Source organism: Camarhynchus parvulus, chromosome 2 (genome assembly GCF_901933205.1).
Source record: "Camarhynchus parvulus chromosome 2, STF_HiC, whole genome shotgun sequence".
Lineage (NCBI taxonomy): Eukaryota > Metazoa > Chordata > Aves > Passeriformes > Thraupidae > Camarhynchus > Camarhynchus parvulus.
This window is the reverse complement of record NC_044572.1, coordinates 103,464,125-103,487,948: the sequence shown is the minus strand read 5'-3', so window position 1 is coordinate 103,487,948 and position 23,824 is coordinate 103,464,125.

The window sequence follows — 23,824 nt, the reverse complement described above, 5'->3', positions numbered from 1 at the left end:
CATACAAGCAGCATACCAATGACAGGAGTTAATCATTTAGCTATGAGAAGAAAAAACCATTAACTCACATGAAATACAGGGACAGCATCACATTGACAACTATTTTCCTTGGGAAAGAATATTAAATTTTCATGTGAGTCCAGCTACCACAATCAAGAAGTTGAATCAAACATGAATTTGCAATCATATAAGATACTTCCTGAAAAGTTCATGTGTATCCCACGATAATTTCACACACTTGTGATAAATGAAAGGCACTCTGCACATCCTTTATCAAGGCAGGGCGGCCTTTAGTTTACCAGTGTCTACTGGAGAACTGTGACAGCAACTTCACAACTCAGTTTTTCTCCTGATAATTTGTTATTGTGTCTGTGTACAAAGAACGTCTTGATAACTCCTCCCCTCTAGTAAGACAGGATTGAGTAGACACTGCCATTTTGTCAATGTTTGGACAAAAGTGAGAAGACCTCTTAAATCACACAGCTCTTGGAAAAAGAATTATGGATTAGTTATTTTCATGTTCTTTCTACCTCAAGACTCAGTCTGAAAGACTGAGAATAAGCATCTTTATGTGTTAACAGTAGACTGCCTGTTTGACTTGGTCAAAGGGGTTGAAAAATAGATCAAGAAAGGTATTTGAAGCCATAGATATTCAAAATGAAAAACAGAAATCCTGAAAAATAAAGGCTAGTTTTCTGGAACTATCTCAAAATCTATGTGGGAAACAGGAAAATCTGATTTTTGCAATACAGGGCATCACATGATTGTCATTTGCCTGCCTGCTGTCATCTATTCCAGTAGCGAAACTTGTTCCTTGGATGGGACAGGCAGCAATACTGACATTGCTCCCTACAAAAATAGCATCTTTAAAATCTAGCTGAGATTTCATAGGAGTCCTTTCAGCTTCCTGAAATTTATGTTCCCAGCCATCCTTGGCAATACTAAAGCCAATTCTCTTTTCAGGGGTAATAATAATAATAACAACGTAACAATAATAGTCATCATTTTCTTTTCAATTCAAATAATGACATAAAACTTGAATAGTCACAAACCCTTGCAGAAAGGATGATTTTAAGGAACTTTATTTGGCATGGAAGTTGAGACTATGTTGAGAGGAAAATAGGATGGTAAGAAAATGAGAAAGGAATTTAAAACACTGCGTGACAACCCAGACCTGTGCAAAATGCACCAATGATTAATTACTGGTGTGAACTTATACAGAGCAAGCCCAAACTCTTTCCCCTTGATGATTTGCTTTCGTGTGTGACTGGAAGAACCTGGCTTCATGTTTATCCCCTGTAGTGGTCATTTAGTCCTCGAAGGACTGGATCCAAATCCCCTTCCCATCCTGGCCTTGTGCCTCTGTTTGCCCACAGGCACTGGCGTATGCAATGAGTGCTGCATTGGATGGAGCTCCTCGTGTTTCCCCCAAAAAAGTGATCTGCTGATTCACCTTGAATTCTGCCCAGGGGATGAGTGTGATAACTTCAATATACTGTGCTTTTCCACACCAACAAGTATTATCTGCACTGGAAAGAGTGTCGGGAAAGAATGGAGTGGGAAAGACTACGTTTCATGAAAACAAAAACCTGCTGTGAAGGAAGTGTTTAAAACATGTAGAAGGACACTGCCAAATTACCAAGACTTGCTATTGCATCTATTATAAAATTATAATAATACAGAGGGGACTTCTTTCTGCTAAGGAAATTACTTGCTATATTGTTAATAATTAAAGAAAAATAAAAACCATATGACAGACTCAGCAATTCAAGCATCTAATAAGCTTTGATAAACAGCTTCTGCAGAGCCTGTGCAAATACAGATTAACTTTAAAAATGCTATTATCCCCAGCAGACAGATGTTCAACTACCGAAGTTGAGAGACAATTATGGATAGTAGATTGCATGTTGAGTGGTACTGAAGGGTTGTCAGTGAAGATACATGTCGAGGACTTTAAATAGCTCTCCCTGGCTCTCTCAGTGCCAGAAGCCCCTTTTTGACAAATCTGCATTGCATTTGAAGGAACACAGAGGAAGTACCTTGCCCAGTCACTGTCTCCTGGGACATGTTACACACATGGAAGACACACAGTTTGCTCATGAGTTGGTCATGGCTTGATGATGACCTGATGTTACCTGAATAGATTCTGTAGCTTTAGTCACTCAGTGCAATGGAATGCTCATGAAAAGTTTGAATCTTGACTGTCAGGCTGTACCTTTCCTTTCTCAAGCTCTACCGATGAGAGCACCACAGAGAACAATCCCAGAGTCACAGAATTTCTTCCGTCCAGGGTAAATGTTCAGTCCAAAGACCAAGTTAGGGAACAAAATCCATTTATCTGAAAAAGCTTATAGCCTTCCTATATGCTTAAAATTATGATACAGACCTTGGGGTACTTTGCCTAGTTATAGTATATATGGTAGATCATTACAACGGCTCTAGGAAAAACCAGAATTTCAATTACTTCTCCTAGTTTATGTTTTTGAAGTTTTTAAATTTTGTGAACTGGAAATAGTTAAGTCAGCTCTCACTTTAGATTTCAGTCTTGTCTGTGTGCTCTATAGTAGGCACAGAGGCTGAAAAACAGTTCTGAAAAGCTAGATGAGGAGATTAATTTGCTAATGATTACTTAATATATTAATGCATAGGGGGAAAAAGGAAAAAAAGTCACGTATGGCTGAAATCCTGTCTTAAACACTAAATTTTATATAAAATTAACCTGTGAATATCCAGGCAATTGCTGTATTAAAAAAAAAAAAAACCAAGAAGTTAAAACATTACTATTTGTTCCAGTTCTTCAATGTCCTGAATTATTAGTGGAAGCTGAAGAAGAATGAAAAACTGAGCCCCAGACGGTGATGAATATTTCTATGAGAAGTGCTAGGCAATTGGAATAAATCATTATGAAAAGTGAGGAACGTGTGAAACAGACAACAAATAACTGGAGGGCACTTTTTTGTTACCAGTCTGTATGAAAGTCTGCTTGTAACCATGGCAACTGGAAGGCCGCGTTTCCACCATTGCTCCTGACAAATATTGAAGAGAAACTTACAGCACTTCTCTCATTCAAGCAATATTGTGTGCTTTCCCTGCTGTGCCCTACAGACATGTCCTCTGACACCAGGCTCCTCCCTTCACAGGGACAATCTGCAACAGGGCCAGTTAAGCCCTGCAAGTCTGCCTTCCTCACTCTTGTCGAGGGGACTGGCATGCAGCATTCCATTTTTCTCATTATTCACTCTGTTTTCAGTAATAGCATTGAAGTTTTACAAAGTGGTCCAGCTAACCCATGTGGGTCAGGAAGATAAAACTCTTTTAACAAAGGAGGAATGCCATTTAGAAGAGAAATAAACAATGTGATAATCAAAGGTCAAATGATGCACTGAGATATTCATGCACACTTACTTTTGACCACTGTACCAAAGCATTCTGGAATGCTTTGGAACAAACATTCTGGAACAAAGGTAACAGAAATTCAGTTTCTTTTCATTTTTTGTCCATAGACTCCATGTGATGCCTGTATAAATTAAACAACTAAAAGTACTTTGCATGTAAATGTACATTTTCTAAAACACATGGAATTATTTTAAATTCTACTTTAATTCTGAGCTCCATGTTTTTCTGGGTTTTTTGGTGGTGGTGCTGGTCTTTTTCCTTATTGGCCTGGAATACTATATGTCAGAAACCACTACCCATTCTCATCAAGCATCTCTTCAAATAACAAAATTATTATAGAAACCATGCCCCTGGCAATCCATTTAGAGGTTTTGGTTAGTGGAGTGGAAGTAATAATGTGTTTCTGTGATTTTATATATCTATATCTATAACTGTATGTATCTTGCAGCCAGCTGTTTAGGTCAGAAAAAAAGCCTGCACTACACCAGACATATTTGCCATGGGTACTTTATTTCTATTTACAGTGATGAAGAGAAAAATAGAATTTTTTGCAGGCTAATAACTTTTTGATAATGTAGAGATTCTAATACCATGTTTTCGAAAATGGATAATCACAGAATATCCCACGTAGGAAGGGATCCACAAGGTTCATCGAAGTCCAGCTCCTGTACCTGACAAGACAGTTACAAGAATCAGACCATGTGACATAGAGTATATAAAGGATCATCATTGTTTTCATTTTTCTGTCATAGTACATTGAAATTACCTGTATTTGAGTCAGTGTGAAGTCATACAAGCAAATTAACATAAACCCTTGCTCTTTAGTACCACCATTTATTCCTCATAGTGAATTTTAGATCCTTCTGCTGCATGAATTGTTATTAACATTAATTTCTTTGTCCAGAAGGAAATTTCCTATATAATAGGATTTGTTTTTCTTATAATGTCATAGTAAAAAGAAAAAATATATATAATAATTCTTCTGATTTTTCCACTGATTTAGCATGAGTAAAAATCTGTCAATGCAAATCTTTTTTTTTTTTAATCCTACTTTGACGACAAATTGCTCTGGGTTAGGAAGCTCTTGCTTCAGCAGTTGGCAATTCCACCCTCAAAGTCAAATATACTAGTATAAAAAATTCTTTCAGTCCCTAAATGCTGATTGGAAAAAAACAACATGAAAGAAGGAACTGTGATTTTAATTTTCAAGGAGCTGAGGCCTCACAGTTGGTGTGCATTTAATTTAAAATATTGAGTTTTCACTACTTTGGGGGTCCAGGCTGTGCTGTTTTCTATAATTGCCCTGATGAACAATTATCTAGAACTAAAGAATGCAAAGTACTTGAAGGAAAGCAATGAACCCAAGTTAATGTCAAAATCATTAAATCCCCAGCTGGGAGGGAGAATCACTCTCTTCCATTTCCTGGAAAAGAAGTTAAAGCTGCCACAAAGTGCAAGTCTACCTGAAATTAATAACTAGATCTTTGTCATGTCAAGAGCTGTGAAGGACAAATGCAAACTATATACTCCCTGAAACATTTGGATTTAGGGGATAGCCACAGTTGGTATGGTGGCAGGGTTTTAAAATCTGTTTTACTTACAGGAGAGTTGCTAAATGGCCTGGGAGACGCCCTGCTGGGAGACACTCTCACACCTTTATCCCTAGCGCTGCCTGCCTCCCGCTGTGTTCCACTGGTTCTTCTTGGGAGTTTGCAGCAAGGCAAAGCAGCTCTTTATAAATGAGCATGAAAATGCTGCAGGTGCACAAAAGCACTCCCTAATGGATGCTATGTGTGCAGAGACTCCACCTCACCTGTTACTCAACAGCAAGCATAACACGAAGATCATATTGAGTATTAGGCTGTTTCTGTTGAATCAAGACCCTGCACCACTAGAGTAAAAAATACATTTTTTCTTCAAATACCAAGTCCTTGGCTCTTACTTGTAAGCCTAGCTCATTGAAAGGACATGTTCCTCTGTGTATAATCGGGCGGCTAACGTCCTTTCCTATCGCTTTCATTTTACTGTTTCTGAATGCGAAACATTACGCAAAAACATTTCTGTCTCCCAGCTTCCCATTTCATATGACTGAAGCAATGAGTTCAGCACAGCATGATGGAGAAAGGGCAGATTGAACAGATGATTCAGAGGTGAGGTGAGGACAAACCTGTGTTTGAATTGGAGGGTGGGGAGGGGGTGGTGCTTGAGTTAACTTATACAAGACTTTCACAAATAATTATTTTTTTCTTGTTCTCAAACTCAGCTTGTTTTTCTGAGCATGAAAGAATTGCTGGAAAGTTAGTTCACAGCTATTATAATAGTTAGCAACAACAACTCATTATATTAATTCCACACAACTACTACTTTTTCTCACCAATGTTAAATAGTTTAGTTGAACACATGCTATATATGTCCTGATTTGGTTGATTTAAATATATTTACTATATTCTGTACCAAAACAATATGGAAAATGCAACTTTGACTCAGCAGGGAATTTAGTAGTAAACAGCTCAGAATAATTACTTAAGACAGGTTTTAATCTGCTTGATCATGAAATATTCATATTCACATGTAAGAATAAATGTCAGTGCTGCAACATCTTCTTTTGATATCTAGAACATTACCTGTGAACTGTTTGAGCAAGTATTTCCTTGCAAAGGCTGAAGTAATATTTCTGCCTGCAGTAATATGCTAAACAGCTTTGTGTGTGGTGCTATCCTGCACTAATCAATTCTCTTGGCTGAGATTATGATTGTTATTCTCATCACTGGCTTTTATAAAACAAGTGTAATGCTTGCTGGTGAGCAGAGACTTGACGTTTGAGCCCTGTAAAAAACTTGCACATTACTCAACATCTTACACTTGCATGTAAACTTAGTACAAGACAAAGTTCTTTCTTGTTTTAAAGGCAGCCTATTATACAGGCACCATTTCCCAAACTAGATGGAACAAAGTTAGAAGTTGCATGGGAATAAAAATTTAAAAGTCTGCCTAATTGTCAAAAACATATTAATTCTGCATGTTGCTTGTCTTTGAAATTTGTATGCAATATTAAATTGCATGTTTAGATCCAGATGTAAATAGCACACTCACTAGGTGGTGAGATTTCATGTAGAGAGCATGGAGGTTTGCAGTGGGCTGCTTAGCAATAGTGGGCCAATTCCCAGCTGGAATAAACTGGAGTAGGTCCTAGTGAACTTTACATCTACTGCATGCGTCCTAGTGATTATACAGCTCCAAGCATGTTCCCAGAGCTGTGTCAGGACACAGCATGAGGGTAAAAGGACCTTTGGTCTGATTCAGTGCAGACATTTTTATGTGAATAAGGAATATTACTATTTTTCACTATTTTATATTGTTATTAATGGTGAATTATTACTGTATTATTTTTATTATTATTAAAGCAAAAACCAAGGTAGACAAAGCCTGGGCACACATTATGACACACAGATCAGCTTCTGCCAGGGGATGAGGTATCATGGCAGACCTGGGACTGGGCTTAGCAAGTACAGAGCAGCTTTCCCCTGCACACATGGATCCTAGACCTGTGCTTGTGGCATCCTCACCCTTTGGGGTACCAGTGAGTTGTTGGTGGCACCCATCTTGTGTCTCATTGATGCTGGAAATTATTTGATGCTGTTCTTGTGGGCTCCACCTGAACCTACTCAGATGACAAATGAAGCAAGGTTTGCATCCTTCTCAGCCCAGGCACTGCAGGTATGACCCCCACCTGACGGCTTGGTGTGAATAATGCATTCCCCTTCCTTCTGGCTATGGGCTGCTGAAACAGGGATCAGAATGGAACCTGATGTTTTTTCCAGGTGGAGTTTGTTCATTCAGTACATCAGTGAATTGCGAGCCTATGTTTACAAACATGCTCAGAGTAAGCAAGCTGTCATCATCTCAGCCTAAGTAAATATAAGAATCTGATGTTTTAACTCTGATAAGAGATACTTTTATCCACCAATGGGTTTTGTTTGAATTCAGAATGGGATTTTTAAGATGCAGCATGAATTATATACATTGTTCCTCTATCATAATCTACCCCAGCTTTTGCTAACAATATGTTGATAATGAAATAGAAAATCACTTCTTTCAAATCTACATTAAATTGTCTTTTTTTGGGTGAAACCAGTTGGCCATAATGCTCAAGTCTCATGGGAAGCTAGAAACATATTTTTTAAATGCTTCTACATATGTCAGAAGAGATTTGTACTTATTAATTAGCACCTTGAGAAGACTATTTCAAGAATATGTCTAGGAGTGGTCTACTTAATTAGGGACTATCAGAAACCTTAGATCAACATATTTTGGATGTACATTAATTTTTTTATGTTTATTATTTCATCTAGACACAGCTTTTATTGAAATACTTGACCTAGTTCTCAGCTTCAGTTCTGAGACTACAAGAACTTTCATATCTTTCGTATCTATATCAATTTAGCATGTTGGATGTTACTCAGTTATCAAGAGCATCAAGATTAAGAATAGAAAATAAAAGAAAAATATTAGGGGAATATTATGATCAAGTGGACTGGCTAGCAACATCATATTTCCACTATGATTATGCAAATTAAAATTAATTACGAGGAAAGTAGATCGTTAACACTGGCCACAGGTTTTTTTACTGTTTTATTTTCTATTTTTTCTCATTTTAATTTATTTTCTATATGTATTCCTTTTGCTGCAAGTGAAGAATAGATGAGCACCTGATAAATTCTAGAGTGCAATAGCAACCTGGCACAAATAAACCTTCTATGCTTCCTGCCTTCCTCCTGAAAAGAGGATAATTCATACAAGGGATTCCAACAGATAGAAAAGTCTCATAAATGACACTGTATGTTTCTCACATTAGACAGACCAAGGTCTCTATCACAGCGATCTAGTTTTTAGGTGAGTGTCTCAGGTGATGGCCTCAGGGATATGTCACCCTGTGTTTTCATGGAAACTTTCAGTGCTTGGAAAGAATTTGCCCTTTTTATCCACCAGTCTTTTCATTGCTCTCCTTGATTGCTCCTATTCCATATTCTGTTTCTATGCAATCATTTTAATAAAAGCATTAAAATACAGACCAGTCACTAGTATAATTTCTTATTATCTTTATAAATATAAAAGTAATTTAATTGTAGAGTGGATTAGACACCTGAGCAGGAAACTCTAGCCCACTATAAGCAAGAACAGAATTTTTACTGTACCAACAACACTGCTATAATAAATTTCCTGCTCACATATCCTGCTCCTGTACTAGACCCCTGCCATAAATATTCCTATTTCTGCTCCCAGTGTTGGCTCTGTGCAGGTCCAGAGTAATCAAGGAAGAGTACTTTTGAAGCAGGATGGATCATGTGAAGTGCACATGATATGTGTGGAAGGATGTTATTTTAAAAACATTCTCCTTGCAAGTGAATATCAGGAAATTATCCTTGAGACATGGAGGCAACTTCAGATGGAGCAGATGGGGAGAGAGGAGAGTGGAGTGGAAGGGAAATAAGATATACAAGAAGAATGTGGAGGCTGATTTCTGGCTTCCTGACTCTAGCTCCAAGGAAAAGGATTTACTCTGTGTCCTACTGCAAGCAACATTTTAAAATTCTGTATTTCTCTAAAATCAAAACATTTTTGAACACCAAATCTGAGAAGAAACTGCTGCACTGTCCATCTCCTCAGACTCTTGGCAATGGTTGTCATGGTTTCTCAAAGGAAGTTTATTCTCATGTGTAGTGTTTATATAGGAAAGTCTTTATCAAAACCATGAAACAAAATCTTTAATTTATACATCAAACCAGGAGATAATAGATTTTATTTCTCTTAGTGTTTTCCAATTCATTCAGTTATTAATTTGACTAAGTCATATCCAGAGACATTTAATTAAGGAATCCTGCTTCTATCCTTTGGTCACTTTCAGTTAGAGGGACTGCAAACTGATCAGAAGATATTTCTTTTCAGTCTGGCTCTGCACAACATAATGTCATGAACATATTTTTTTCTAAATACTAGATTCAGACTTTTAAGGGAAGTTTTATTCCCAGTAAGAAATCAAGCTTTTAAGAGCCTATTGACTTTGAAAATTTCTCAGAATTAATCAAATGGATTATTGGATGGATGAATCAAGAGCAAACTGTTTTGATTCAAAGTCCAATAATTTCTGTTCACACCAGTGAGTTGTTTTTAAACAAGGATATGATTCAGTGATTTTATGAAAGATCAGTTATCTACACAGATATCTGTGAGGGCAATGTGCTAACTTAGACTATCAGCATGTCACTAAAACCAAAAATTAGAGAAGTCTTAAGAACTTAAAGAAATTATAGAATCATAGAATAATTTTGGTTGAAAAAAGCCTTCAACATCACTGAGTCCAACTGCAAACCTAACAGTGCCAAGTCCACTAAAAGAAGGATTCCAAAAAATCTTGGAAACATGAAACAGAACACTGATAAAATTATGGGAATTTGGAATAAAATGAAATTAAATTAAATTAAATTAAATAAGATAAATTAGATATGAGAACATGCATAACAGGCTATTTGAATGTTAGTTACGTAGGACAGGAAAAATACTTATGTGCTCATCTCTATTCCTAGCTAATAAACATTGCAATCTCTTATGTGTATTTCTATAATCATGAATTTTGTAGCAAAAAACCCCAACTAATGTAGTGGAACTTTTTTTTTCTTAATCTTAAATGCTTCAGCAGTAACAAAAGAATATACAGAATATAGAAATCAGGCTAAGGGAACAGCAAAGAGATACAAGGGGACAAATCCCCGGGGTGAATATGTACTAGAGAAATATTTATTTTAAAATAGGTCACCTTTGCATCAATTTTTTGATAAATGTTGTCATTATTAAGTGTTTATGATAGTGCCTAAGAATATCAACTCAGAACTGAGGTACATGGGCAGCTTTTTAAAAAACTCTTGTCCCTTCTTTAAGGTATCTACTATCCATTCTGCCAGATGGTGTGAAGGGTAAAGAGACAAATAGAATGGGAATAAAAGAAGAGAATGAAGTGATGATATAAAAAGAGTTCAGCAGAAAGGGGGCGTGTCAATGCTCATTTCACTTCTTTTGTACTAAGACATTAAATTTATATCTCTACTTGTTTGCTGCGTAGTACTCAGGAGGAACAAACCCCATTTTCTGTTGCCACATCTTCTCTATAAACCTATACAGCAGAGAAATTATTTAAATTTTTTTTTAATCTTGTATCAACCTAGATATAAGTATTGACAGAAAAAATGTTGATTTTTTGCAGAAGTTCTTGTCCCACAGCTGGAAAGCTTGGAGCCATATACTGTGTCCAGCTGTTGGTCCTCATAATGTGAACACAGAAGATTATTGTATAGCCTCCAAACTAGCAAGGCACTGTATAACATATTGTATTATTACACATTATTATTATGTACTAACATATGCAGTAATATATGAAGCAATGCATGTGTCCATAGAATATTATAATATAGATAGATTACAAGAAAGCATTCCTGATTAATATAATTCTTTGCATATATCCTCAGCATGATACAAGCAGTTTGAAAAGAGCTCTGATGAAATGACTTACTAAAGAATACGAAGAAAATGGACAAAAGGTGTGCAGCACTGCTGTAGAATATTTTACAGATAGTTGAGTATTGGTAATTGCTAAGTTATCCCATTGAAACAATATCTATAAACATATCCTAGACCTACATCAAATTAGAAGTAGGCTATCTGACCTATATCCAATCAGATGCAGAAAAAGAGGCACCTTACTTTATACTCTAAATATCCCCACTGAAAGTTGTAGGCGTGAATTATTTTCCCAAACCCTCCTTTTTTAACTCTAGCAATGATGATGTGGAAAGCATTTTGATGGGAGGCATATTCTTCTGACTTACCATATTTTGCTGACTTACCACTTCTGAGTATTGGTAAACTGCTTACTGATTACTTACTGAAAGAAGTGATCTGCTGCATGCTTGCAGGCTTGGAATTAGCCAAAGGGCACCTAGGTTAAGAACTAGGAATGCTTTCTGATTTTCTGTGCCTCTGAAAACAAGTAAAAGTTGCCCCCATTTAATAACTGTCAGGATGAGGCACAGGTAAGAGGTATTTCAACCTGAAATGCCTATGCCTAATACAAGAGACAACAATCTGTTTGCTGCGAGTTTTTTTTTTAACAGAACATTGAATTATTTGAACATCCCTGAAGAATTCAATGCATCAGACTGCATCATACCATATACGCTTCCCTTGGTCTAATCAGAGCTGATGACTTTCTCTCTCCTAACTGTGACATTTGTTTTATCCAAACACTTAAGATTTTACATTTTAATGCTTATTATTTGGTCCATGATTAACTGAAAACTAATAAAAAAAAGTGACACCATCCACCTTCTTCGCCCATCCTTCTTACAACCAGAAGAAAATGTTTCTTCTACTTTAAATGAACAAACACCTTCTTGGAGTAGTCTACCTCAATAGCTCACTGACTGGGCATGACTAAGAAACTCACTTTAGAAAGAGATTAGATTAGATCCTTAATCAAAGCAGTGTGAAGGCAGTGATTGAATCAATAAAGGAACAAGCACACAACAAGGTTTAGATCTGAAGAGGTGAGGAGCATGTCACTTGATCCCACATCCTCCTCATACATTTCATAAGGACTGAGGGGGTAAATAGTCTCCATTTGCTCTGGCCATTAGAGGCAAGGGTGAGATATGAGGGAACGCATGGGCTCCAAAGGTTCTTCAGAGGTAGTGACAGGTAAACCCTTGCACGGCTCATTAGAGAAACAGCCCAGAGTCACATCAAGGATTTGAACCTCCACTGTACAGATTTTCATCTGTCCTCTCATTCCTCCTCATAGCAAGGAGTGTGGGATTCATTACCAGGATGATTCATACACTGGCTGTCAGGGGGTTCATTGCATGGCGAAAGGGCACTTAGATTCCTGAATGGGAAAATTAAAAATTTCAGGGAGATTTCTCTTCACAACATCAGCACTAACAAAAGTGTTGATCCACCACTTGGGATGAATTTCTGTAATCTTTTTTTTTGTTTTCCTGCACATGACTATCCTTGAGTTTGTACTACAGACATGCTTTCAGAAAATAGGCTATCTTAATAATATTTTATTCTGAGATGACTGAGCATGGAAAACTGTAACTTGGAAGAAAATAAAAATACTTCAGAATATAATGAAGTTCTTCTCTGAAATTTTATGGACCAAAAGATCTTTTGATTCATGACAAACATGATGGGGTCTACTGAAACTTGAGAGTGCACAGATGAAATGATAATTGTATTGTACCCAGACTACTCTGAATACCTGCTGTACCTTGGATAAGAGATTATCCTATCAACTTTACATATGCAAAGTATTAAAAGCAGTACTTGGAGTACAAAACTGGAAGTCTTCTTGGATTTTTCTGATAGTTGCCAGAGGATGTTTGACATAATCTTCATAATTTCTGCTCCAGTGAGACAAGAATACTCCATTAGGATTTACCTCAAATACCAAGTTCCTGTCTAGAGTACTCTTGAATCCCAACAAAAAAATCTTATTAAAGCAAAGTTTTATGAACAGGTACCACCTTTGGTCTCCATCAACTTAACATTTTTCAGAGGGTTCCCAGTAAGTAAAAGTCTGGGATTTAAAATGGAAGCTGCTTTGTAATGTTTTCTGTATCAATTTCTGCAGACATGTCTGCTTTTGTAATAATGGCCCTGTTTCATACTTCACTATATATGTTGAATTGTATAGGGTGTTAGACACTTATACAGCCGCGTAAGTTCCACAAAGATAAATACATTTTTGTATTCAAAAAATGTTGGATGCAATTCCAAGCTTTGAGCATTTTTCAAAGCTTTAGTTGCTGTATCAAGTTAATAAGTAATAGGGGAGGATGACAGGTATAAAGAAATAGATAACAGAAAGAAAGAATCAGAGTTATTAAAAAGAATTTTCTTATGAAGCCACTTGCAAAAGGAATCTATTCTGTAGGAAGAGCATTTGGATACTGGCAGAAAGAAAACATATGGCAATGTATTTGTAAGATAGTGAAATACATATTCTTTTAAATATGTTGAAAAATATGGCAGATAATGAACACTTTTTATAAATGTCTATAAATATTTATTAATGAAATATATTGAAACATATACATGTCAAGTATATGTTTTGTCTTTGAATAAAGAATTCTTAATGTGAAATGCTTAGCAGTCTTACTAGATGACTCAGAGGAACAGGATATCTGAGCAGAATGTTAAGTGTGTGGCTTCCGTTGATTTCAACAAGAGAAGGATTTTCATTTTAAAAGTACAGAAACAATACTGCATTGTTTCTTTCGGAAACTTATATTGAAAAGCATCATCAGTTAGTCATCATCACGTTGGCACTCTTTATTACGTCTGGAGTCTCAGTAACTATCCAGACAGACGAAAAGGCTCTTTTCAAATTTCTTCCTTATGTATCCAAAACTATGCTGCTCCCAATCAGTTCTGACTGGCGTGTCCCTTTTCTGCTGAGAAACAGAAAGTTTATCTTCATCCGTACCCAAAAATAGAGAAGAGAGTGGCAAATAAAAGGAGTATGAAGAGGTGATTATTTACCAATTTGCTGCTGTAGTGGGGAAGTGTTTTTCTGTGGGATACTGACTGTCAGTGTGATTTGTAGATTAAGTTAAAGCTAATTAGTCTATCCTTGATCTCCATAGAGACTGCTTAGAAATAAATGGCCCCTTCTTTTCACTCAAAACAAGCTAAGTAAACACGTTCCTCTGTTTGTGGTTTCTTGAAGGCTGAATGTAAGAAAAAGATCACCAAATTGTCTCGTCCCACATCAATAGATAAAGGATTCTGAGATAATTGTCCCTTGGTTTCTCTTTCTGTCTGGATAGGAAAGATTCAAATCAAATACACATCAGGCTTTATTAAGATTTTCTAACTCTCATAACATAGTTTGAATTTCTGAATTTCAGATGTCTACATATAAGATGTTCACCACATCTTAGGAAGTAATAGGAAAAGGTTGGCTGTTAGCTTTAGATCTATTTCTTGTAAGACACATAGATATCCAACAGTACTACTCTTTATCCACTGGTTTCTGTCATTTTGGGTAAGACTGGGGAAGACTGATAACCGCAAAGATCCAGAAGCAAATAAATAAAATGGTGGTACATTACATGGAGACAGAGGAAAATCCACTAGGAAATATGTATCTCTATTTTTAAAAGTTATATAAAAAAAGATAACAAGCTGAAATTAATCCAAGAACTAAAGCATTTTCATGAAAAATATTACCAGGAAATATTTAGTTAGATTTATCCATCAGAGTAGCTGGAGTAGACAGCCTTAGCAAGTAATCTAGAAGTTTTTTGTTAATTACTTCCTTCACTCTGCTGTAATCTGGGGGGAGAGATATGCACATACAAATCATGACTGACTTGTATTCTGTTGCTAGACATGAAAATTACTTGTATGCATCCAAGTTCTTTTAGGTGAAAGATGCCACACAGCAATGGAAGACACTGGGATATATGTCTAACGAGAAGAAGAAAGGAAACTTCTTAGTCATCAGGCTTCTCTTTCCCTTATTCTCCTTTTATTTTTATTCAGATTTACAGAAACTTTTAATGTTTGTACAGCTTTTGGAAAAGACAATTTTATTAATAGTAATTTATGTACCGTATTGTATTTTGGACTAGCGACCAAAACAGTACTGATGTTTTAGTTGTTGCTGAGCAGTGCTTACTCTGCATCGAGGGTGTCTCTGTTTCTCACTCCATCCCACCAGCCAGCAGGCTGGGAATGCACAAGAGGTTGGGAGAGGACACTGATGAGACAAGAGACATCGACTGATCAGAGGGGTATCCCATGCCATATGATGCTGTAGTGAGCAATAGAAGCTGGGAGAAAGAAGAGGAAGAGGGAAAGTTCAGACTGATGGTGTTTGTCTTCCCAAGGCGCCGCTAGTGGAGCTTGGCTTTCCTGAAAATGACTGAACATCCAGCTACGTATGGGGAGTACTGAAGGAATTCCTTGTTTTACTTTGTTTCTGCTTGGCTTTGCTTTACCTATCAAACTGTCCTTATCTCAACCCACACATTTTCTCACTGTTACACCTCAGATTCTCTCCCCCATCCTGTTGTAGAGGAATGAGCAAGTGGTTTTGTGCAGCTTAGCTGCCTTCCCAGGGTTAACACTCAACAGCGCTCTAGTCAGACCATCTTGGATGGTTTAGCAATGTAGAAAATTCCTAATTTTCCTAATATTTTTTTTTAATTTAAGGAAAATAGCTCCCTTGAAATTTAGCTCATGTTCTGGAATTATTCTATCATCCAGAATTTTAAATATTATGAAAATTGCATAGAGAGAAAAACATTCTTTATGTTCAGCAGTTAATTTTGAACTTCATTATCTTGACAGATATAATTTTCAAATATAATTAATTAATCACGTGCCAAAGACAAGTGATTTTTAGTTTAAAACCATTAGAAATCTGAAAATGTGTCCAAGGCCAATATAGCATAGTAATTGATCTTACTTTTATGTCACTTAAAATATGCTCTAAAATAAAAATTTCACTTGGGAAAAAAAATTGCTTCCTGGCTATAACCACATGTCACCATTAAGAAGTTTCTGAGTTGACTTTATAACCTTTTAAAAGTAATCGTGGAAATGCTGATACACCCCCAGTGAATCACGCGCACAAAACCTCAAGCGAGTTGGCGCTGCAGCTCTCCAGGGTGTCCTTTGCTTCCTCACATGTCACTGTTAGCTGGTAGTGACAGCTGTCATGTGTCCCAGAACAGAGAGGAGCATCATCACAGAGCTTCAACCCGTGGCACTGGTCCTACCTGGGAAAGCAGTTGCTTATGAGATGTTTATAAGCAAGAGGAATGTGTAGATCTGGCTGAGAGCATCTGTTGCTAACTGTCATAAAAGATTCAATTTTCTCTTCTGCATCAGGTGGGTTTAGGCGCCACATGGCAGCAGAAGCCAGAAGGAATATCCCTGACAAGTAGGAGAAAGTTAAAAAGTAGGAGAAGGCATGGCCAGTGGCATGGATTGAAAAGGTGCCATTTCCAGCCATGTTCTAAATGGATAACAGTGAGATCAGCTTACATTTGTCAAGGCAAGGAAAGTACATTTCCATGATTGAAAAGTGAACCAGCAGAGTGCACACAAATTTCAGTTTTGTGGATGGTTTAGAATAAAGTGCATTTGAGGCTGAAGTTACATTGGAATCACTAGCAGAGCAGTGTAATTTAGTTTATTGGAAAGGTACATTACACCTCAGCCAGCTCACTGAAGCACATGTGGCAACCTCCCAGGTCAGCCCAGTGACCCATATGTGTGCACTGAACAAGTGTTTGCTGTACATGACACATTGCAATTGTACTCAGCTGTCTTGGGAGGGATAATTTGGGTCTCCATATTGGGCTGAGGGAAAACAAAACCAGAATGGTGTTCTGCAACTAGTGTTCTCTGAATCTTTCTTTTTCCTTCACAATGCCAAGGGTGAGGATTCTACTGCATTTGTGTTTCAGGCCACCTGCTTAACAAATTAAAGGGTAAGTGGAAGAGATGCTGTGTATCTTGAAGAAAAACTTTTTCATTTTTTCCTTTCAAGTACTGCAAAACACAGTGCAATAAATAAACAATAGAGATGTTTTGCATTCCAGTGGTAGTGGGTTCTGATTAGGAAGACGTGGAGAGTATGGTACTCTTTTGGTGAGTCTGTAACAGTGCCTTGAAAGCCTTCACAGGCCTAGAGACTTCCCCAGGGCTATTCCACATCCTTGGAAGCAACTCATCAGGAAGGGAAAAATAAATTTACATGCTAATGGGTTCATGATTCTTCTTCATTTGCAGGAGAGGGCGCAGAAAGGTGGCTGTAGACATATTAATGTATGTGTTCATGCCCTGTTTTGAAAAAATTCCATCCCACAGGAGAAACCAGTATTGTTCCTGCTGTGAGATGGTGAGTAAAAAATGCATATTTATAATTGCTGCCATCAGATGACAAGCACAATATAGGCCCTGGAAAGTATGCAGTCCATGTTTTGAAAGGAGGTAAAGCTGAATTTACAGGGACATGGCCATGAGGATTGACAGTGTTTTGTCTTCCATGCTGTGAAAAGAACAAGAGTCATTGAGATATATGCAGCAGAGAAAGGTTTGTTCACAGAGACGTTGTCACACAGTCCCTGCTCCCCTTTTTGCTTCGTCATGTCACTGCCGGATGAGGACATCCTGGGGAAAAGGTTCTGCAGGCTCTTTTCTAGAGACTTGAGCCTGTGTTTGTCTGAACCCCCAACCACCTCAATGAAAACAGAGCAATACTACAGGCACGTTCTGGAGCACAGAACCCTCTGGTCACATACCCTTTTAAAGGCAGCTTGGACTCCTCTGCTACAGCCCAGCCAGTTGTTGTGCCTTCTGATGTGGATATCATGGATTTGCACTATGCTGGAGGATGCAGGAGTGTGAAAGTATTTCATTTTCCTTGTGGCAGTGGATGATAATGCCTTCCTGGACTTCCTACAGACTATTGAGCTCTATAATATAGCTTTGCAGCTGTCAAAAAATACAGCTTAGATGTTCACGGCTATGTTGCATGGCTCCATAGACAAATCCTCACTTCTGCTTTTGATAGAATCTTCCACACAGACAGGTAATATAAACACGATTCCAGCCCAGCAGCTTATCCAGAATTGGAGGATGCAAGCCCAACTTTCTGTAACTCACGTCGTTTTGATGCTTTACGGCTTGTATGTGTGTTTTCACTCCTCTGCTGTCTCCTTTGTGCTCGTAATTTTTTATTTGCTGGGGTTTAGGCTTAAGGGGCGCAGGACAACTGGGGACCAACACTCTGCCAAATGGATCTTCTCGTTTCCCTTTTTCCTTCTTTCTTTCTAATGACAATTTAATTTGCATGGCCCAATATAAATGTTTAGTGCATGAGGTTTCCCCAGCCTTTGTTGAGTTTTCCAATTTGTCTTGGACTTCCCGCCAAAATCGTAGGCTTTGGAAGTCATCGGAGGAAACGTCGGGGAAATGTGAGAAGATCCATTTGATCAGATTTTTCAACTCCTTCTTATTGAAGGGAAGGTCATTAGTAACAAGATAACTAATAACTTTATACAACGCCTCCTTTTGTGCTGTCGAGAGACGCGCACCCATCTCTTGATGTTAAAAGACAGCACAAATTGCCTACCAGCTGCAAAAACAGAATGCAAAGGCACAAGAAATGACAAACAACAAAGTCTCGAACCTCAGAACCCCTGCCAGAGGTGCTGCGGAACACCTAAGGAAAGAAGCAAGCCCGGGGCTCGACCACAGCACACCAGGGCGCTGTAAAAAGGAACCCACGCCACTACCTGACGACTTTCAGAAAAAGTGCAGGAAAAACTAAAAAGCGGCAGGGGGGTAAAGGGGGAACCGCGCTAGAAAATGCAGAGGGAAAGGAGAGAAGGGGGTTAGGAAAAGAGCCCACGCCCTCATTACCCCACGAAAGAAGGGAGAGAGCGCGGGGGAGGGAAACAGGACAACTTTACCAGTCCGAGGAGGAGGCAACGAAAAGGCTGAAGCTGGCTGGGTCCGTCGATGGGACCGACTTCCGAATGCGGGAAGCTGCCGGTCCTGGTCTCCCGGAGCGCAATCCCCTAAAACGGGGACCTGATTCTACGGGAGCGAGCAGGCGGCCAGTGGACCTCTTCAGGTCCGTCCGGAGATCTGAAGCAGTCCAGGGAGAAGGCTCTTCAGGCCCCACATTGGGCGCCATGCCCTGCTGGGGTTGCCGCTGAAAATCCCGGCTAGAAATTGCAGCACACAACCAGCAGTCCTCAGGGGCAGCGGTCTGCAGCTGAGAGCAGCAGCTCTGCCGTAGAGACTGGCTCTGTGAGATCGCCGCCTAGGGCTGTGACTTCCCACGGCTGAGGTGGGAAGCTTCACACCCTGACCCTAGGGCAGAGGGAAATCAAGGCCAACCAGCAATGCCCACGGATGTGAAAGAAGGCGAGCAGACACTCTCAGTAGAAGTCGGAGGTTTAATCCAACAAGGAGGGGGGTGACAACTGGGACAACCGAGAGAGTCTGCCCAAGGGAGCTGGGTGCAGCCAGCTTAAATAGGGAAGGGGAGGAGATAAGGGGTACAGCTACTATTGGAGGAACAGGATAATGGGCAGAGCATGGGACAAATGACAAGACCCAGGGGGAGGGACAAAGGTGGGGTTGAGGCCCTGACACCAATCACTGCCCAGCCAGAGAAGAACCCTCTGGAACATGGGCAGGACTAGGGGGGGTGACAGGCAGGCTACAAGGGGAGGGGGATAACGTGACTGGCAACATAACGTGGACTGGGATTGGTCGGACTTGAGAGAGAGAGAGAGAAACTGACAGTGGCAACTTGGGCGCCCGGGGAGGGAGCCACAGGGGGGCAGAACCATTCAAAAACAAAGGGGGGTTGGAACATACCATAACAATACACAGAACTGAACCCATACAATAAGATATAAAAACGCAGCACACCGCAACATTTATTTGTAGGTAGAGATGTTTTTTTAGTATGTTACATAAAAACTGAGGAGATAGAGCTGTCTAGCCAGGCCAGTGTTGTGCTAGGATGTGCAGGGAGAATCAGAAGACCTTGAGATAGTTTATGCACAATAGCTGTTGCATTTTATTGGTTTGCATTTAATGAGGTACTATTGAAGAATTCAGAAGCATGGCCTTGAGGATCATTTAACATCATGAATCATCCAAATTTAACCTAATTATAGAAGCATATGAAAAAACTAAAAAAGTTCTACATTGGACTGCAGAAAATAGTTTTCAAATTAAGATGAGATGAAATGTCTGCAGGTGCTTTATGAAGAGAATGACTCAGAGACTCAGCAGAAGAAAAGTTAAGCTGCATTCCAAAAACTGGATACCCATAATGATGTTGGTTTTAACTATTTTCTGAAAAATTTCAAACAATTAATACAATTATTTTCTTCATGATATATGAAAAATTATTCAAGATAACATTCCATTCATGTTCATGGGTAAAGATGTGTTAGTAGATTGGGCAGGCTAATATAATTTTTCAATATAATTTTATTTTTTGCATGATTTTTGGTAACACAAACCAAGTTTTAAAAAAAATCTCAATTAAATATTTTGTGATTATATCCTTGGAAGAAAAAAACATCATTGTTAGTATGTTGCAATCACCTTCAAGGCCTCTTCACTAGATACTAATCACTGGGTGAGAAGCCTAAAAGAAAACTGCCTGTTATGCTTAGGCAGTTTCTATTTTTCCATAACTCCCATTGTGGGTCTACTGCAACAGCCTAAAGCAATTCCAGGGACCTCAGCCAGAACCTCAAGGAAAGGACAGTGGCAGAATAGGAGAAATGGAGTCCAAAGCATGACTGAAAAGAAAGCTTAAATAATATATATTTTGATGTGTAAATGGAAGTGCCACATATTGGATATTTGAATCCTTGCATAAGGGTTATGTCTCAGCTGTATCCTCGTCTGATTTTCAGTTCTGTCATTCAAGATAATTACAATATCATACAGATACTTCAAAGGAGAATGATCTAAAATGTTACAACTTACCAAAGGAAAAGGATCAAAAATCTTAAACAGTTCAGAACAAGATTAAGGTAGAACACACTGTAGTCTTTAAATCTATAAAGGGATGCTGCAAAAAGAGAAACAACCCATTCTTCATTATCCATAGGGAACAGGGAAAGAAGCAATAAGCTTATTTAAAATAAGATACTTTTCTAATTTAAAGGACAGTTAAGTCCTGGAACAAATTCAGGCAAATGTTCCATACAGGAAAGGTTCTCAGTACCAGCCATTTTTAGATAATAGATAGTCCCTCTGGATGAATTTTATAACATCTGAAGCACTGCACTTCAGTCTTCACTGTCTTAGAAGGATACTTCTTGTCTCTGATTGTATATCCTTACGAAAAATGTTTAAAGGTATATTTTAAAGTTATTCGTGACCAGTCAGAATTATACATACATGTTACTTTGTTTTGACAAATTTTTTTCTGAAACTAATTGTTAAACTAGACAAATGAATAAATTATTTGTATGAGAAAGGAGAACCTTCTGGATTAATATTTTGCAGTATTACAAGAAAGGTTTATGTTTAAATAAAAGTTAAATATGTTTGTGACAGGGGGTAAGAATTGGCAAGGCTCTCTCAGTATTTCAGAACTACTGAGATTTCTTAGCTCCGTATAAAAGCCTTCTGGGGTATGCTGTCAAGTCAGGAGGGGATGACTTTAACTTTCTGAAGAAATACTCTTTTAAAGTGAAAATAAACGTCATGGAGAAATCATAACAGTTAGTTCATGTCTCAACAAAGCATATGACCATTGACTCAGCTAGTATAAGAAAGAAGCACAAAGCAGGAAATACTGCTAAAAATTTCCAGAAACATCAGCAACATCTTGCAAAGAATTGAAGCAAACCAGATCAAGAAATAAATATTTCCGTGTTATTAATATTTCCTGTGAATATTATGTATATTTATCCACAGGAGTGCACAGAGATTGTCTGTAAAATGTTGTACACATGATAATGTTAAAGCATACTAGAAGACTATTAAGAAAGCTCAAGCAAAAGGGTGAGTCATGTGTTTGCCTCAACTAAAATTTTTCAGTCTTTGAAAGTGCCCATAAATATTTAATATCATAGTAATAGGATTTTATTTTTCCACACATTTAAATGAGTCAAGTTTCAGAAGGTTAGCTTTGAACTCAGGAACCTCCAACTTTACCCTTCCAACTTTACAAATAAGTGTGCTGCAGCATGCATTGGATTCTCTTCAGCATGAAAGGATGGCCTGTACGTGTCTAAGGACTTCTTTCTAAGGCTGCTTTCTCTGCTGCTTTGGACCCTCTTGACTGTTAGAAGGTGGAATGCTTTCTCACCAGTCAGATTTACAACTTTGGTAACAACCGGTTACTGAAGAACTTGCAATATCCTCATTTATTAGTCACCTCATTTTGGCAGAAGTTCAGTTTCAGTTTTCATTAATAGATCTGATTCAAAACCTGAGCAAAGAACACACAGAAACACTGTACGTCTTCCCTTCTCTTAATTTCACCACTGATCTTAGCTTTGTGAAGTCAGAGCAAGGCAGATGTCTTTAGGGAAAAACAATTAAGAAGCAACTGCAAATGTACTTTTGCTTGTTTGTTTGTTTGTTTGTTTGTTTGTGGGTTTTTTAGTTTTGTTGCTGTTGTTGTTGTTGTTTTGGTTTTGTTGGTTTGTTTTCTGCATGTAAGACTCCTGCAAAGCAGAAGTGTAATCTTTTCTCACTCATGAAAGAGGAAAACCAAAAGGCTGTAATCAAGTTGACTTAACAGCAGGAAAAAAACCAGTGTCTTCTTATCTAGTATTTATTGTTGGGTTCTTTGGGACTTCATGTCCCTGGAATGGCATTGTGCCAGACATACAATTCTTCTAAATATTAGAAGTGAGTGTATTGAGCTCTTTTTACTACTGTATTTTTCATTGTAGTTCTATCATGGAGATTTTTTCCTTGAGTGCAAGAGGAAATAATTTTAAACTATACTTATATTTGGGTCAGAGCAGAAGACTACAGATTGTGGCTGTCCAGTGTTTAAGAAAACCCACCTGAACTCAACATTTTCTGGAACTAAATATTGTTAGTTGAAGGAAAGCTTCAGATCCTGTAAACTGAGAATGTGTGAGTGCAAGGGAACATTTTGCAGGACTATTCTTGAGTGTTTGGTGGATTTTTTGCTTTCCCCGAGGGTGACCTTTTAGTTGTAAACAACACAGGACCTACAAGCTGAGCACAAACACCTTGTGTTGGAAGCAATGGCAGGTCAGTGTTCAGGTACCAGAGCCTTGAGTTCAGCAAGTATTCAATAGGAGATATGCACCTAATAAAGATCACTGGCTAAAGCAGCAGTTAACAAGATTAATTGCACTCATATCTCAGAGATTTGTGGTTCCATTCCACCTCTTTGACAATAAAAATATTCTTCAGTAGAACAAAGCTGGAAAATCAGTGCTGAGGCAAATCTATATGCTGCACTAAGTAAATCAGTCATATATAACAAAATCAAGAAGCAATAATGTTATGTATGTTAATTTAAAAACATCCATAAAATAAAATAAAATAAAAACAAGATATGTGGACTAAACCACACATTTTACAGTAATAGTTAAATAAAGAATTAGTTTTAGCTAAATTTCTGTTTCGGATAAATCTTGTGATAAACAAAATGTTATATCAGAAGTAATTGTGGAGTGGAGGCCTTCTGAAAAGAAGGATAGTTAAATCATTTTCTAGTCCAATGCTGAAACCCCAGTGGTTTTCCCAGACCAGTACCACTCTCAAATGCTCATATCGGTAGCAGAAAAACTGGAGGAAAACTGTAGGCTTACTCTAGTCCTTA